General features: G+C 36.0%; 1 long non-coding RNA gene across 5 annotated transcripts in view; it reads left to right on the plus strand.

Annotated features, from left to right (window-relative positions):
• Positions 1-19,279, plus strand: part of LOC115897328 — a 64,992-nt gene that overhangs the window by 11,901 nt on the left and 33,812 nt on the right. Inside the window, exon 1 of one of the 5 annotated variants that reach the window (XR_004057162.1) lies at positions 2,059-2,157. The exons of 3 other annotated variants lie outside the window; for them this stretch is intronic. This is a non-coding gene — a long non-coding RNA (uncharacterized LOC115897328). Of the gene's footprint in view, positions 1-2,058; positions 2,158-8,394; positions 8,667-19,279 lie in introns of those variants that run through there. One more of the 5 variants, XR_004057163.1, reaches the window with a different exon arrangement.

Genomic DNA, 19,279 nt, shown 5'->3' on the forward strand with positions numbered 1-19,279 from the left:
TGCATCATTACACTTGGCTAATTTTTTGATTTCTTTTTTTTTTCTTAGAGACAGGGTCTTGCTATGTTGCTCAGGCTGGTCTCAAACTGCTGATCTCAAGGGATCCTCCCACCTTGGCCTCCCAAGGTGCTGCGATTATGGGCCTGAGCCACTGCACTTGCCAACATTGCCATTTTGATTGCTTGTTTACCTTATGGATTATTTAGAAATATATTGTCTGACTCTTGAATATTTAGGTATTTTCTAGTTATCTTTTGATTACTGACTTCTAGTTTTGCACTGTAATTGAAGGGCATACTCCACCTACTGTAAAACTTTTGCAATTTGTCCAGTTCTATTTGGTCCCGTGGGAAGTTTGCTCTGTAACCACCTATCTGCTATTATAGAAGCAAATTATCACTGTGCTTTTATCTGAATTTTCTTGATTACTGGAACAATTGGTCATCTTTTGGGGTGTTTATCTTTTGTTCAGAAATTTTAAATGTTGATAAAGTGTAATTTAGTATTTTTCTTTAAAATTTGTGTATTTTATTTCATGTTTCAAAATACTATTTCATAACTTGACATCCTACAGAATTCTTAGGCATTTTGTTTTTAAAGTTTTTATAACAGCAAAAGAACATACTACTTCAAGGCACCAGGATAACTTATAAACCAGGACTGGTCTAAGTAAACTGATACATACTATTATCCTATTAATAAGCCATTTTTTTTAACTTCTCATTTTACTTCATTTGTTCAAATTGATTGAGGACCTCCTAATAACAATAGCCACATTTTATTTAATTCTCACAATAAGCCTATGAGGTAGGTATTATTATCATCCTTGGTTTATAAATGAGGAAAGTGTCACGTAACGGTAAGGAATCTGTAAGCAATAGAGCCAGTATTAGAATTCAGGCAAACTTATTCCAGGATGTAAGTCTTAGTCACTTAGTCACTATGGAATGCTAAGGTCATTAGCAGCACATGAATAACTGTAGTAATTACTCCCTTTGCCTTAGGGATTTCTCTTGGTTCTGCTTCTCTTCCTTTTCTTTCATCTAGTTTTTCTTGTTTCCATTTCTTTGTTTTTTACTTAGGTTCTGACTTTTGGCTTTGGTCCTCTGGATTGAGAGTTCTATTTAATGATCTGCCTAGCTTTGATTTAGTATTAAATTTTTATTTCTATCTACTAAATTTGGCTCCAGTACATGGCCATTCCTTGAGCTTTCACTCCATACAAGGCTAAGGCTGAGTCTATTGCTTGCTTAACACGGATTACTAAATGAGAACTATGCTATACTCTTCTCAAATCTCTAATAACAACTAGCAACACATCCAATGCCTTTTCTAAACATCACTTGTTCATTCATTTATCCATTCATTTAATCTTTCCCTCTTTCCTTCTTTTTCTTTTTTCCTTTCTTTCTCTTCCTTCCTTCATTATTTTCCTTCTTTCCCCCTTCCCTTCCTTTCCCTTTCCTTCCCTTCCTTTTCCCTTCCCTCCCCTCTCCTCCTCTCCTCTCCCTTCCCCTCCCCTTCCTTTTTCTATTTGTCAAGCATTTATCAATGTTGAACTGATCTGTTATAAGCATTGGGCATATGGAGAGGAATAAGGTATGTGCCTTGCCTTGTAGGCCTCATACTCCAACTGAGAAGACAGGTTTTAAACATAAGATAATCAGTGTGTTAACATTACATAAAGTATTCTAGGTTCCTTATGGATGTTGTCACAAAAGAGGTAAGAGATGAGCTGGATCTTCAAGGATAAGTTTTTCAGATAGATAGGAATAAGGAGCTAGGAGCTAAGACTTAAATTAGAATGCAAGATCTTCATATATTCCTTTAAATAGAATAAAATTAGCTTGAGGAAAAGTGCTTTGATGATGCTGGAAGAGGTGCTTATGGAATTTATGACATTAAAATACTTCATTTGGGCCTCTACTTTTGTGCTCTCTCCCTCCTTTACTTCTTCATATTTCTCAAGGTGGTTTTGGTAACCACAAAGCTTGTGACAATTTATCGGAACCTCATATAGCAAGTGCAAAATACAATAGAGGTCCATAGTCAAGTCTGAAACCGTAAGAAGCCACAACATCCCCTGAAAGATCTGAGAGCATTCAGGCCCAGGGTTCATTTATCCTGCACAATCTGCTGTCCATACAGAGTAACTCAGTGAGTCATTTGAAAGTTTTTCCCTTTCTTCACTTTATAGAGAGTTTTCTTGATAAGCTACTAAAACATTAATAAAGGTAGTTATTTTAGAAAGTGCAATTACTTTAGCCAGGTTGAAAAAACCTTATATATACGTTGTTTTTGTATATATACATCATTTCTATTGTGTCTTTCTTTCTTACAAAAATGACATCCAACAATTTCGATTCCTAAAACATTTTTGTTAATTATACTTTTCCTACAAAATATGGACTAGTCATGATATTGAGAATTATTTTCATTTGTTATAAAGTTATAATAAATAATGATCTCTGTCTTTCCTAAGTTAAAGAAGACTTTTTTTTTATTATTGAGATGGATTGCTACTGCTCAAATGATCACATTTATGCATATTACTAACCTCAAAATTCATGTGATTTCTAGTCCAATTTATTTCTTTTCAGGTCTCCAAGAATTCACAGCACATTTTTTTTAACTTTTAGTTTACGTTCAGGGGTACATGTACAGATTACTTCATCACCCAAGTATTAAACCTAGTGCCCATTAGTCATTTTTCCTGATCCTCTCCCTCCTCCCGCCCTCCATGGCCTAGTAGACCTCAGTGTCTGTTGTTTCACTCTGTGTCCATGTGTTCTCATCATTTAGCTCTCACTTGTAAGTGAGAACATGCGATATTTGGTTTTCTGTTCCTGCATTAGTTTGCTAAGGAAAATGACCTCCAGCTCCATCCATGTTCCTGCATAGGACATGATTTCATTCCTTTTTATGGTTGCGTAGTATTACATGGTGTATGTGTATCACATTTTCTTTATCAGGTCTACCACTGACAGACATTTAGGTTGATTCCATGTCTTTGCTATTGTGAATAGTGCTGCAATGAACATACACATGCATGTGTCTTTATAATAGAATGATTTATATATTTTTAGGTATATACCCGGTAATGGCATTGCTGGATCAAATGGTAGTTCTGTTTTTAGATCTTTGATAAATCACCACACTGCTTTTACAGTGGTTGAACTAATTTACACTGCCACCAAAAGCGTATAAGCATTCATTTTTCTCTTTTGTTTTTGACTTTTTAATAATAGTCATTCTGACTGGTGTGAGATGGTATCTCATTGTGGTTTTGATTTACATTCCTCTAATGATTGGTGATGTTGAGCTTTATTTCATATGCTTTTTGGCTGCATGTATGTCTTTTTTTTTTTTTTTTTTTTTTTTTTTTTTTTTTTTTTTTGAGACGGAGTTTCACTATTATTGCCAAGGCTGAAGGGCAATGGCGAGATCTCGGCTCACCGCAACCTCTGCCTTCCGGGTTCAAGCGATTCTCCTGCCTCAGTCTCCCGAGTAGCTGGAATTACAGGTGTCCACCACCACACCTGGCTAATTTTTTGTTTAGTAGAGACAGGATTTCACCAGGTTGGCCAGGCTCATCTCGAACTCCTGATCTCAGGTGATCCACCAGCTTCGGCCTCCCAAAGTGCTGGGATTATAGGCGTGAGCCACTGCGCCCAGCTATATGTCTTCTTTTGAAAAGTGTCAGTTCATGTCCTTTGCCCACTTTTTAATGGTGTTTGGATATTTTTTTCTCGTAAATTGTTTAAGTTCATTATAGATGCTGGATATTAGGCTTTTGTTAGTTGCATAGTTTGCAAAATTGTTTTCCCATTCTGTAGGTTATTTACTCTCTTGATAGTTTCTTTTGCTGTGCAGAAGCTCTTTAGTTTAATTAAATCCTATTTGTCAAGTTTTGCTTTCTTTGCAATGCTTTTGCCATCTTTATCATGAAATCTTTGCCCATTCCTATGTCCAGAATGATATTGCTTAGTTTCCTTCCGGGCTTTTTATAGTTTACATTTTTACATTTAAGTATTTAATCCATCTCGCACTGATTTTTGTATATGGTGTAAGGAAGGGGTCCAGTTTTCAATTGTCTGCATATGGCTATCCAGTTATCCCAGCACCATTTATTAAACAGGGAGTATTTTCCTCTTTGTTTTTGTCAGTTTTGTTAAAGATCAGATGACTGTAGATTTATGACCTTATTTCTGGGCTGCCTATTCTGTTCCATTGGCTGATGTGTCTGTTTTGGTACTAGTGCCATGCTGTTTTGGTTACTATAGGCCTATAGTACAGGTTGAAGTTAGGTAATGTGATGCCTCCAGCTTTGTTCTTTTTGCTTAGGATTGCCTTGTCTGTTCAGGCTCTTTTTTGATTCCATATGAATTTTAAAGTAGATTTTTCTAGTTTTGTGAAGAATGTCATTGGTAGTTGGACAGAAATAGGATTGAATCTATAAATTGCTTTGGGAAGTATGGCCATTTTAACAATATTTTTTTCTTCCTATTTATTAGCATGGAATATTTTTCCATTTGTTTGTGTCATCTGTGATTTTCTTGAGCAGTATTTTGTATTTTTCATTGCAGAGATTTTTTACCTTCCTAGTTAGCTATATTGTTAGATATTTTATTTTGATTGTGGAAGTTGTGAATGAGATTGCCTTCCTGATTTGGTTGTCTGCTTGTCTATTGTTGATGTATAAGAATGCTAGTGATTTTTGAACGTTGATTCTGTATCCTGAGACTTCACTGAAGTTGCATATCAGCTGAAGAAGCTTTTGGACTGAGACTATGGAGTTTTCTGATATAGAATCATATCATCTGCAAACAGAGATAGTTTGACTTCCTCTCTTCCTATTTGAATATTGTATAGCCCATTCTCACATAGCTAGAAAGAACTACTGAGACTGGGTAATTTATGAAGAAAAGAAGTTTAATTGACTCGTATTTCCACAGACTGTACAAGAAGCATGACTGGGAGTCCTCAGGAAATTCACAATCATGGTGGAAGGTGAAGCAGGAAAGAGAGAGCAGAGCGGGGAAGTGCTACACACTTTCAAACAACTAGGTTTCATGAGAACTCACTTACTATCATGAGAAAAGCATGGGGGAAACTGCCCCCACAGGCCCCTGCTCCAACATGTGGCGATTACAATTTGACATGAGATTTGGGTGGGGATACGGAGCCAAATCATATCAGGTGCCCTTTATTTCTTTCTTTTGCCTGATTTCTTTGTCCAGAACTTCCAGTATTATGTTGAATAGGAGTGTTGAGAGAAGGCATCCTTGTCTTGTGCTGGTTTTCAAGGGAACTGCTTCCAGCTTTTGCCCATTCAGTGTGATGTTAGCTGTGGGTTTGTCATAGATAGGTTGTATTATTTTGAGGTATGTTCCTTCAAAACCTAGTTTATTGAGAGGGTTTTTTTGTTTGTTTGTTTTTTTAAACATGAAGGTGGTGTTGAATTTTATCAAAAGCCTTTTCTGCATCTATTGAGAGAGCCATGTGGCTACTGTCTTTAGTTCAAAAAAAGCTTACTTGATCAGGCTGGGCACAGTGGCTCACGCCTGTAATCCTAGCACTTTGGGAGGCCGAGGCAGGTGGATCACCTGAGGTTAGGAGTTCAACACCAGCCCGGCTAACATGTTGGAACCCTGTCTCTACTAAAAAATACAAAAAAAAAAAAAAAAAAATTAACTGGGCATAGTGGCGAGCGCCATAATCTCTGCTGCTCAGGAGGCTGAGGCAGGAGAATCGCTTGAACCTGGCAGGTGGAGGTTGCAGTGGGCCGAGCTCACAGCATTTCACTCCAGGCTGGGCAAAAGAGCAAAAGTCTGACTCAAAACAAACAAACAAACAAACAAACAAACAAAAAGACATTACTTGCTCATGGTGGATAAGCTTTTTGATGGGATTCACAGCAATTTTAAGCAACTCTAAGTTATCCACTTTCTATTTTTTCCTACATCTAGTATTTTCTAAATGTATTCGCTAACTCCTTATTCCAAAACACAAAATAAAATGATTATTTAAAAAATTGATTGCTCCACAAATGCATTAATACAAAAAGTAGACAAATTAACAAAAAGGAGAGAAATAATAGATAACATTTTTAAAAATCAAATTATAAATGGCAAAATTATTTTTTACAGGTAAGGATCTAGTAATCATATTCAAGTTCAGAGTCATATGTATTTTTATCAATGTTTAATAATAGGAAATAGGTTTAATCTGTAGTAGAAATTATTAAATTAGATATTAACATTGTTGCTCATCTCCCACTAAATTCTGAAGCAAAAAAGCAATTTAAGAATAGTTCTGGTCTGGGTTTCCAAATTAAACTTTATTTACAAAAACAGGAAAGTTCCAACTCCTCCTAAAGAAAGAGTAGTTTTACCTGGAATAATGTAGAATTGCTGCAAATAATAAACGTAGGATGGTAAAAAAAAAAACAAAAACACAATGACAAATCATAGAGTTTATTTAGAATAAGTCTTCAACCAATTTAGGTATGTTCTCAATGCCTCCAATAGATAGTTGTGCAGGCCACTGAATATGCATTTTAGTACACAACTATCAATAGAAATTGGTATACCTTCACCTCTGATTTCTGAATGTTATTTGTTTATAAATTATATAAATTTTAAATGTAATCAAATATAATAAAATATTTACAAAATTGAAGATTAAAGGATAAAGCAAATATTAAATATAATTTATAATATATTTCATTTCATTTATGAATGATTCAAAACATTTTAATTTCTCTGAAACATTTTTATGTAAAGTAAAATATCAAAACTTTTGTTTTTTATAGATACTTATATTTTCTTATGAGAAAAATATTAAGAATATATTTCATTATTGTTAAAAATTTATATCATAAAACAATTCTGATACTTAGTTTTAATGATTGTCAGAACTCAAAAATGTAAGCTACATTTATTTATATATATATATATATATATCCAAAAGAAGAAATATATTATTATCTGTGCTTATTAAATCATGGTACATTTTATTTATCAACTATGCAAAAGTTTTTGTTTAAATGTTTCCATTAAATTCCTGGCATTTCCGATGTCCATCAGGTATTGTTGCACAATAATTGGAAGATATTACAATTTTATAGTTTTAAAAATTAATTCACACCCTGTAGAAATTGCATGGTAAAATTTAAGTTTAGAAAATGATGCTTTAAAACTTTTTAAAGGTAGCACATCCTGTGTGGCAAAACAAAGCTCAGAAATGAAAAATACTTTTATTCATTTGTTTTAATAGTGCAGAAAATGAATATATGCATTTCTCTTTGAACCCTTGTGTTGTGAAACTGTCACAGGTCCTTCTGAATATCTTTACCTCCTGACAGAGGACCAGGCTCAATTTCTCTATTAATTTATAGCAAAGTGCTTCTTTCTTTTTTAAAAAATTACATATTCTCATTTTTGCTTCCTTCACTTCAATGGGTTGCCATAAGTATTTCCTGTGGGAAGGCATTCCCCACTTTGTAGACCATTGGTCTAGCCTCTATATTAGTGAGTACTCTGGTCTGTGGATGGGGTGCTGATCAAATGGATTGTGCTTGGGTACACAACTGGTAGCTTTGCTTGATAAACAGATTTCTTCTATTGAATCATTATCTTCCCTCCTTCAAATTCTACTGTTTGGTCTTAGTTTAGTTTACTGGAAATGGTAAAAAATCATATCGCAATTGAGTATTTCAGGGCTAGAGGGTACTTTAGAAGCCATATGGCTTGGTTTCCCACTCAGCATAGGTATAGGGTTCCCAGATTTAGAAAATAAAAATACAGGGCATACACTTCTTGAATCTCAAATAAACAACACATTTTAAAGTATACGTACGTTTGATATATTTGCAAATACTTGGCATTCTGTGTTTTTTATCCAGCAACTGTGTATATATGGGCTCTGTGTCAGATTTTTAGTGTGTGGGTAGCCAGTCTCACCCTTCTGTGAATAGAAAATAATATATTTTGGTACAGAAGGAGGTAATTAATTATAAATGGAGTATATATGTATAAACACTGAAATTGGCTAGGGTCACATTTTTATTTTCATTTGCTCTTTGTTTTGGATTTAAATTTTCCAATATCTAGTCATGATAGATCCTTAGAAGCTTTATGTAATGGGAACAAACATAATACAAAAAGTGAATTTTAGATTTTTTTTCTTCCTGAGACAGAGTCTCTCTCAGTCACCCAAGTTGGAGTATAGTGGCATGATCTTGGCTCACTGCAACCTCTGCCTCCCAGGTTCAAGCGATTCTCATACCTCAGCCTCTTGAGTAGCTGGGACTACAGGTGCATGGCACCACACATGGCTAATTTTTTTTTTTTTTTTTTAGGTAGAGATGGGGTTTCACTATGTTGGCCAGGCTGGTCTCAAACTTCTGACTTCACGTGATCCACCGGCCTCAGCCTCCCAAAGTGCTAGGATTACAGGCGTGAGCCACTGCGCCTGGCCTTAAATTTTAGATCTTAAAGATCTAGGTCTCATGTGTCATCATTGAGGAAGATGTACTACAAAATCTTGAGTTGATTAAAGGCACAAAATAATGGTGGCTGAACTGCACAGAAAGCATGTGTTTCTGGACTTCTGGTCAGAGAAAGTCATCTTCACTGACCACGGGATATTCTCCAAGATTCCTGGTAGGTTTGGTCTTCTAGGATATCCACAGATCTATAAAGAAACACCAGCCTTGGAACACAGTTTACTGTCTGAAACTTTGGTGTTTGCATTCATTTTCAAAGAAACTCTCAAAATGCACTGTCAAATGATGCACAGAGAAAAACTCGCCTCCAAACTTCATTCGCAGTCATGGGCAATGCATATTGCCATTCTGCTATAATCTTAAATGTGAGTTAGGGTAAGGGGAAAAAAGAAAACCTCCTTTAAGCTGAAATCACTATTGAAATACAGCTGTTGTGTCTATGTAGTAGATTTGGAGACTACAAAAAAATGGGCTGTGGAGGTAAATTAAGAACTCTGGATTCTAAGAACAAAGTTCCTTATTACAGACATACTAAAGCTAGTACATGTGCTGGAGATGGAGCAGGGTCAGATTCAGGGTCATATGACTTGTACAGTCACACAAGGTCCAGCACCTAGAAAGGCCCTATGCTTGGTTTAATGCTTTACTTTCATTGCCTTGAAATTCTTAATAATTTTGAGCAACAGGGGGAGGTGGGATACTGCATGTTCATTTGGCAGTGGATCCTGGAAATTATGTAGCTGCTCCTGGAAGGAGATGATGACTTTGGCCAAGGCTGTGGTTTGTGGCCAGAGAGCAGAGCTTTCTCATGTACTATATTGTCTTCAATGACAGCTCTGTGTCCACAAGGTTTGCCACCATTCACTGGGGTCTATCACATGTACACTGTCATTCAAGTCATGTCCATGCTTTGGACTTTCATTATCATTTCCCCTTGTATCCAATTGGTTGTAAGATCTATGGTTTCTACCTCTTATATGTATTTAAATTCTATTCCCTCTTCTATCTCCTCTGCGAATGACTCCCTTCAATCCTTTTCTTTTCGTACTTGGTCAATTATGCTATGTTATTGGAATATATGACTCTAGCTTAGTCATATCCTCTCCAGTTCGTTCTCTATAGCACGGTCAAATTCTGCTTATTACCACTGACAACTTTTGTAAATAAAGTTTTCTTAGAATACACTTAAATCCCTTAATTCACATGCTATCTCTGGCTGCTTTTGTGCTCTAGCTTCAGAGTTAATACAGAATGGTATGGCTTGCAAAAACTCTAGCTCTAGCTGCAGTTGCAACACAGATTGGTATGCCCTGCCAAAGCTAAAATACTTACTACTTGGCCATTTACAGAAAGTTTGCTACCCTTAGTTTATAGTTATGACAGAATCATCTTTTAACATGCACATTTATTATTATTATCATTATTATTTTACTTTCTGGCCTAATTCTTCTATTGTTTCAACTAAAACTCTAAGCTATTCAGCTTGGCATATTGATTTCTAAAGTAGTCTTCTGCCTACTTTAGCCTCTGTACTAACACATTTCAATATCAAGCAGTGCCTTGACCATTGATCCCCATAGGAATGGAAAGGAGTAGGTGGGTGGGAGGGAGGTGGAGGAATATTTTAGTGCAAGGTTGATCAGATTAACTTTAGAAGAATTTTCAAATGCCCCCTATTAAATGGCTGTCTTAGTCTTCTTGGGCTGCTATAACAAATACCATATAATGGGTGGCTTAAACAACAGACACTTATTTCTCACAGTTCTAGAGCCTGGAAAGTCTAAGATGAAGGTGCTGGCAGATTCAATGTCTGGTGAAGGCTTTCTTTCTGGCTGGTGGACAGCCACATTCTTATTATGTCCTCATATGGCAGAGTGAGAGAGAGAGCTCAGGCCTTACTTCCTGTTACTAATCCCATCACCGGGACCCCATCCTCATGACCTGATGCAAACCAAGGGCCCCAAATACAAATGCCACCACACTGAGGGTTAGGGGTTTAGCATATGAACTTCGGAGAGACACAAGCATTCATTTCATTACAATGGCCCTTTGTAGGACCATATAAAAATGGGAAAACGGGGAGAAGGACATATGCAGTTTGATAAAAAAATAACTCATGATCTCTTTTTGCTTCTCCTAATTCCTCCCCGCTTGACTTATCTGGACATACCAACTCACTTTCGCTTCTCTAGCCGCTGTGATTTCGCATATGCTGCTCCTCTCCCTGGAACACCCTCCCCTACCATGTGTCTCAGGCTAACTCCTAACAGCCTTTCAAGACCCTGTTTCAACCCTGTTGACATGACCTCAGATCCTCAGCCCGAGCTAGATATCTCTTCTCTGTGTTCCCTTAGAATCATTTTTTCCTAGCTTTAGTATTTAATAACAGCATTTTAGTTGTGGCTCTCTTTCTTTGTTAGCCATGTTTATATCGTTAATTCTAGAAAAACGATTAGCACACAGTAGACATTCAATAAATGCTTGTTGAATTGATTGATGGAAGTTTTGTCACTTGGCCAGTAAATGGGAATGCATTTATGTAAACCATATTCAAGATACTGACATGTTTTTGTTCAGTTTTTTTTCTCCTTATATCTTTTTTTTTATTATTATACTTTAAGTTTTAGGGTACATGTGTACAATGTTTTTGTTCAGTTTTAAAAAATCAATTAGGATTTTGATTTTATTATGAAGATTTTTTCTTCAGCATCTAAAATTGAACTAACAAAGTTAAGTTTCTTTTTAAAAATTACCTTTCTCATCAATATTTTAAACAAAGATGAATATATATCCTCTAACCCTCTTCCTTTTGGTAATTATTTCTTATTTAAACATTCAAGTGATAGAAGAGCCTAATCTACTCTCCAGAATTTGGTGGTGAGTTGTTGTTGTTATTGTTGCTGTTTTAATTTAAAACCAAATATGCTGTTAGGGTGGCAGTCCCTAATAATTGCTTGTAGAGAACAAGAAATTATTATAGCAAAATGCCACACGGGCTGGGCTGCCTGCTACAGATCATTAGTTACTTCTTTGCCTTCTAGAGCCTCATGGATTTAAAAAGACAAGACCAGGAAAAGTATAGAGGATTTCCTTCTGCCCCTTGTTTGGAAAGCATGCCTTTTTCAAGATGAATAAAAGTAATTTTTATTCAGGCTGTAAATATAATATATTATTATCCAAACAGAAGAGATCTTCACTGATAAAAAATACCCCAAATTCAGCATATGTCTACAAAGATTAACTAACATTCATTGCTTACTATATGTCAGATGTTATCATAAGCATATTCTATGCATATTAACACTAAAATTTTAACAGTGCTATATTACTGATGAGAAAAGGAGGCTTAGAGGGATTATGCTGTAATTAGTAGGCAGTGAGGCCAGAATTAAAACTCAGGTGTTCTGATTCCAGAAACTTCATACTTATCTGCTATATTCTAGTCCTTCTGAAACAAAGCACCCCTTTTCTTTGATGTGCAGTCAGGCTCCCTGGAAAATATCATGTAGTTAAATAGCATGAAATATTATTTCTAAAATACAACTCTGCATGGTGTTTAGAGTGACCTATGTAATATCGGGGGGCAGTGGCTGCCTCTGTGACAGAGGAGGCATAAGAAGTCAGTCAAATGACTTTGTCAGCTTCATATGCTGGAAATTAAGAGTGACTGCAGGACTCTACTAGTTTGAGCTCCTAAGGTATAGAGGACTGGCAGTCAACTTTGAGTTAGCTCAATCATTTATTCTCATCTACTGATGGGAATATCATATTTGTCTTGGATTAAAAGAAAAGCAACTTTGCAAGTCTCGTTAAGCCAAGGATAATATCATCTCTAGAAATAAAATAACATGCCAGTCTTTCAACCTACAAGCAAATAAAGTACATTTATAAATATATTTAATTTTTACCATGTTAGACTTGAATGGAACTATATGATGAATGCCGAGGCTTAGTGAGGCAAAGCATCCAATCCAAGGCCATGTGATAGAATTGGAACTAGAACCAAGAGGTATACTCTTTGTACCAGTGTATCTAATGGTCGCATTCCTTATTTCATGGTTGTACATTTGGTCATTGATTGCTTGTAGCTCTTGGCATTAGGATAATTATTTACTATAAACCAAATAAAATTTGAGTCAGTGATAATGTGTTGTCAGGTACATGAGCTTGCAATATTCTTTATATCTTTAAATTCTTCAACCAACATACATATAGCACGTCAACTGTGTGGTAATATCTAACTCTTGATAATTCAAGTTGGTTCTCATTCTTCTGATGTCATCAATGCCAGTCTAGTTCTCTGTCTGATTATGACTGTGGTGCTTACTCTAGTGAAGTTGCAGCCATAGGATACCAGGGTTCTCAACTTCCCTCCTCTGGTCCTCGCTCTTCCTTTTTTTTTTTTTTTTTTTTTTTTTTTTTTTTGAGACGGAGTCTCCCTCTGTCGCCCAGGCTGGAGGGCAATGGCCGGATCTCAGCTCACTGAAAGCTCCGCCCCCCGGGTTTACACCATTCTCCTGTCTCAGCCTCCCATCTTCCTTTTTTTGTTGTTTATATTTTTCGTTCCAGCTTTCTTAAAACATAAGATTTTCAGTGTTTTCTAGGACTTCCATCTGTGTCTTATTTCCTATCCTCTTTTGTTTCTTTCAAAACTTGGCTTTGAAAGAGTTCACTTTGTCTTTTTTTAAATTTTCTGTCACCTCATCTTCGCAGTCCCCTAATTTAGTCCTGAAAACATGCTCAGGTAATCCCTAACACTGGAAATACCCTCTTAGCCCTGCCTAGAACTATTAGTCTTTTTGTTCTTCTTCTATGCATCTCTAAATTTCTTGAAAATTGATGTGAAATAATTGCTACACTGCCTAACCACTCATTCATAGCCCCATACCATATGCCTTGCTTCCCCGTCCGTCTGATGAAATTGCTGTCTCAAAGGACAACATAAATTCATTATTGCCAAATCCAATGGCCTTTTCTTGTTTGAGCTTCTTTTTCATGACTGCAGCATTTGAGAATTGTTCTTTTCTTGCAAATATTTCCTCTCTTATACTCTGTGACCCACCATGTCCTACTTTCCTCCCACCTCTGTATCACTTCTCAGTTTTCTTATCTAGTTCCTCTTCCATCTCTTTCCTCTTAAGCTCAGACATTCTCCCAAGGTTCTGTGCTCATTTATTTCCTCTGCCTTTCAGTCTGTCTTTGAGTCATCTCATTCTCTTCCATAGCTTCAATTATCAGAGAAGTTGTTGACTCTCTGAGTCACAAACTTTAAGTAGCTGACCAAAGCAATGAAACTCCTCTGTCAAATATTGACATAATAATGAATCATTTTATAACATGTGCTCATAATAACATTTATTGAGCACCTCCTTTGTGAGCTATTAAATCCTCACAACAACTCCGTGAAGCTGGATAAGAAAACTTGCCAAAGAGTCACACGTTCCAACTTAATATAGCTGGCATTCAATTCCCAGCAGATGACTATAAATAACTTAGGGCACCCAAATTCTGCATATATTAGAAGACTTGTGGCACTTTGAATTTATTTGCAGGAACTCCTGAGCTATCACCACTAAGATGATAGCTACAAAATCTTTCTGTCTAGCAACAGCCTGAATTCCATGTAACCCTCTTTCCAGAATCAATTTTATTGAGGCATAATTGACATAATATAAATTGCATATATTTAAAGTGTTCAATTTCATAAGTTTTGGCATATACACACATATATATCTCCATAAACCATCACACTTTCAAGATAGTAAACACATCAATTTTCTCCAAATGTTTCCTGAATACTCTTCTCACTCCTTCTTACTTGCCTTCGTTTCATTTGCCCAGAGGAAATTACTGATCTGCTTTCTGTTACAGGGAAGTTTGCATCTTCTGGAGTTTTATAATTAATGGAATCATACCGTTTACCCTTTTTATCTAGCTTCATTCACTCAGCTTAATTATTTTGAGGTTCATTCATGTCACTGTATATAATAGCACTTTGTTCTTATTTCCTGCTGAGTACTATTTCATTATATGGATATACTAAAATTTATTTATCCATTAACCTGTTGATGGACATATTGGGTTGTTTCCATTTTGGGGTTATTGAAAACAATGCTGCTACAATTTTTTTGTCTAAGTCTTCATTTGGACATATTCTGTTATTTTTATTGGGTAAATAACTAGGAGTGGACTTGCTAGGTATATAATACATATACTTTTACAATTTTTTTTTTTTTTTTTTTTTTTTTTTTTTTTTTTTTTTTTTTTTTTTTTTTTTTTTTTTTGAGACGGAGTCTCGCTCTGTCGCCCAGGCTGGAGTGCAGTGGCCGGATCTCAGCTCACTGCAAGCTCTGCCTCCCGGGTTCACGCCATTCTCCTGCCTCAGCCTCCCGAGTAGCTGGAACTACAGGCGCCCGCCACTTCGCCCGGCTAGTTTTTTGTATTTTTTAGTAGAGGCGGGGTTTCACCGTGTTAGCCAGGATGGTCTCGATCTCCTGACCTCGTGATCCGCCCGTCTCGGCCTCCCAAAGTGCTGGGATTACAGGCTTGAGCCACCGCGCCCGGCCTACTTTTACAATTTTTAAATGATGGCAAACAGTTTTGCAAAGTGACTGCACCATTTTACGTTTCCATCCTCATTGTTTGAGAATTCTAGTGCTCCACATCCTTGGCAACACTTGGTATGGTCAGCATTTTTAATTTTAGCTGTTTTAATAGGAATGTACTCTAATCTTGTGGTTTTAATTTTCATTTACCCAATGACTAATAAAGTTGCGCATCTGTTCAGCTGCCTCTTGGCCATCCACGTGTATTATTTTATGATGTGTCTCTTCAAATATTTTTTTCCATTTGAACAATTGAATTTTTTTCTTACTCTTAACTTTTGAGAGTTCTTCATATTATCCGAAGAACTCTCAAATAATACAAATAACTCAATATCTGTAACAAGTGCCTTATTACAGATATTATTTGCAAATATTTTCTCCAAGTCTGTGATTTATCTTTGCATTTTTTAATAGTAACTTTTAAAGGTCACACATTTTAAATTTTTATAAAATACAATTTATTAATTTTTAATGGATTATTCTTTCAGTTTCATATCAATTAAATCTTTGTTTAATGCAAAGTCACAAAGATTTTCTATGTGTTTTAGAATGTTAATGCTTTTGGTTTTGCATTTAGGTCTAGGATCTATTTTTAGCTAATTGTTCTATATGGTGTAAGGTGCGAATCAAAATTTATATTTTGCATGCCATTATCCAATTGTTCTAGCACCGTTTGTCAAAGGACTATGTTTTCTCCACTGCATTGCCTTTTCACTTTTGCCAAAATTCAGTTGTCTCTATATGTATGAGCCTGTTTCTGGACTCTAGTTTGGTCCATTAATCTATTTGTCTTTTTTCACTGTAAGCTCCGCCTCCCGGGTTCATGCCATTCTCCTGCCTCAGCCTCCCAAGTAGCTGGGACTACAGGCACCTGCCACCACGCCTATTTTTTGTTATTTATTTATTTATTTATTTATTTATTTATTTATTTATTTATTTCGTAGAGACAGGGTTTCACTGTGTTAGCCAGGATGGTCTCGATCTCCTGACCTCATGATCTGCCCGTCCTGGCCTCCAAAAGTGTTGGGATTACAGGGGTGAGCCACCGTGCCCGGCCTATTTGTCTATCTTAATACCAATACCACACCATCTTTATTACTTTAACCTGAATAATTAGTCTCTAAGTCAGGTAGAGTTAATCCTCTTTGTTTTTCTTTTATAAAATTGCTTTGGCTTTCTAGATCCCTAAAATTTCCAGTAAATGTTAGAATCAGCTTGTCAATTTGTACATAAAAGCTTGATGAAATTTTGACTGGGAATACATTGAATCTATATATTAATTTGCAGAGTATCTGCATTACAAAATATTGAGTCTCTTCATCCATGAACAGAAACAGTTCTGTACAAATTTAGGTTTTCTTTAATTTTTCTCAGTAGTATTTTATAGTTTTCAGTTTGCATGGCTTGAGCATCTTTTGTCAGACTCATATGTAAGCAGTTGGTATTTATTGATGGTATTTTCATAGTTTTAAAAATTTCAATTTGTAATGTTCATTGGGAACAGTTAGAAATACAATTGAATTTTTATATTGACCTTTTATTCTGCAGCCTTGCTAACTCACTTAGCTTTTTTAATTAGCTTACTGTTCACCGAAGTTTTTACAGAAGTGATCACACTGCCATCAGATAAAGACAGTTGTACTTTTCTCTTACAAATCAGAATGTGTTTTGTATAACTACTCTTGGCTTGGTAGCTAAAATATCTTGCACAATGTTGAAAGGAAGAGATAAAAGCAGACATCATTATCTCATTCCCCATTTTAAGGGGAAAACATTCAGTTTTCACTACTGAAAATAATATTAGCCATAGAATTTCCACAGATGACGATTATTAGGTTAAGGAAATTCCTTATCTAATCCTAGTGTGATGAGAATTTTTATCAGGAAAGAATGTTGGATTTTGTCAAATGCTTCCCTCTGTATCAACTAAGAAGATCATAATAGATTTTCCTTTTTAGTTTTTTACTATGACACGTTACATCTATTGACTTTTTTTTTTTTTTTTTGAGACGGAGTCTCGCTCTGTCGCGCAGGCTGGAGTGCAGTGGCCGGATCTCAGCTCACTGCAAACTCCGCCTCCCGGGTTCACGCCATTCTCCTGACTCAGCCTCCGGAGTAGCTGGGACTACAGGCGCCTGCCACTGCGCCCGGCTAGTTTTTTTTTTTTTTTTTTTTTTTTTTTTTTTGGTATTTTTTAGTAGAGAAGGGGTTTCACCGTGTTGGCCAGGATGGTCTCGATCTCCTGACCTCGTGATCCACCCGTCTCGGCCTCCCAAAGTGCTGGGATTACAGGCTTGAGCCACCGCACCCGGCCACATCTATTGATTTTTAAATGTTAAACAAATCTTGCATTTCTGGGACAAAACTTGATTTGGTTTCAGTTTGCTAAATTTTATTTAATATTTTTGTATCTGTGTTCATGAAGGATATTGCTCTGTACTTTTCTCTTTTTTTAATGTCTTTGTCCAGATTTTATATCTAATACAAAATGAGGAATAATTTCTTCAATTATTTGGACTAGTTTGTTTAGAATTGGTATAAATTTTTCCTTAAACATTTCATAGAGTTTACCAGCAAAACTATGTGGACCTAGAGTTTTCTTTTTTGGGAATTTTTTTTCCCATTTTTTAAATTCAGGTAAAATATGCGTAACATAAAGTTTATTGTATTAACCTTTTTCTATTTTTTAAAATTATTTTTATAAACTTTATTTTTAGAGGAGTTTTACATTCATAGCAGAATTGTACAGGAGGTATGGAGATTTCCCAGACCAATATATTTGTTACAAATGATAAATCTACATTGACACATCATTATCACCTAGAAGTCAGTGTTAATATTTTTTAAAATTGCTTTTCTTTTCTTTTTTTTTTTTTTTTTTTTTTTTTTTTTTTTGAGACGGAGTCTTGCTCTGTCGCCCAGGCTGGAGTGCAGTGGTGTGATCTCGGCTCACTGAAATCTCTGCTGACTGGGTTCAAGCAATTCTCCTGCCTCAACCTCCTGAGTATCTGGGATTACAGGTGCCCGCCACCATGCCCAGTTAATTTTTGTATTTTTGGTAGAGACAGGGTTTCACCATGTTGGCCAGGCTGGTCTCCACTAGGTTTACAGGTGTGAGCCACCATGACCAACCAAAAATTGTTTTATTTTTATTTATTTATTTTAAATTTTTAAATTTTTTTTATTTCAATAGGTTTTTGGGGAGCAAGTGGTGTTTGGTTATATGAATAAGTTCTTTAGTGGTGATTTCTGGGATTTTGGTGCCACTATCATCTGAGCAGTGTACATTGTACCCAATGTATAGTCTTTTATCCCTCGCCAAACCCTGCTTTTCCCCCAAGTCCCCAAAGTCCAATGTATCATTCTTATGCCTTTGTGTCCTCATAGCTTAGCTCCCACGTATGAGTGAGAACATACCGATGTTTAGTTTTCCATTCCTAAGTTACTTCACTTAGAATAATAGTATTCAGCAGGGTGCAGTGGCTGTAATCCCAGCAGTCTGGGAGGCTGAGGCAGGTGGATAGCCTAAGGTCAGGAGTTCGAGACCAGCCTGGCCAACATGGTGAAACCTTCTCTCTATTAAAACTACAAAAAATTAGCTGTGTGTGGTGGTGGGCAGCTATAATCCTAGTTACTTCAGAGGCTGAGACAGGAGAATTGGTTGAACCCAGGAGGGTGAGATTGCAGTGAACCAAGATCTTGTCATTTTACTCTAGCCTGGGTGGTGACAGAGTGAGACTCCATCAAAAAAAAAAAAAAAAAAGAAAGAAAGAAAGAAAGAAAGAAAGAAAGAAAGAAAGAAAGAAAGAAAGAAAGAAAGAAAGAAAGAAAGAAAGAAAGAAAGAAAGAAAGAAAGAAAGAAAGAAAGAAAGAATAATAGTCTCCAATTCCATCCAGGTTGCTGCGAATGCCATTATTTAGTTCCTTTTTATGGCTGAGTAGTATTCCAAGGTATACGTATACTGCATTTTCTTTATCCACTCATTGATTGATGGGCATTTGGGCTGGTTTCATATTTTTGCAATTGCAAATTGTGCTGCTGTAAACATGTGTGCAAGTATCTTTTTCATATAAGTTATTTTCTTCTTGGTACTTAGTAATGGGATTGCTAGATCAAATGGCAGATCTACTTTTAGTTCTTTGAGGAATCTCCACACTGTTTTTC

Source organism: Rhinopithecus roxellana, chromosome 1 (assembly GCF_007565055.1).
Source record: "Rhinopithecus roxellana isolate Shanxi Qingling chromosome 1, ASM756505v1, whole genome shotgun sequence".
NCBI lineage: Eukaryota > Metazoa > Chordata > Mammalia > Primates > Cercopithecidae > Rhinopithecus > Rhinopithecus roxellana.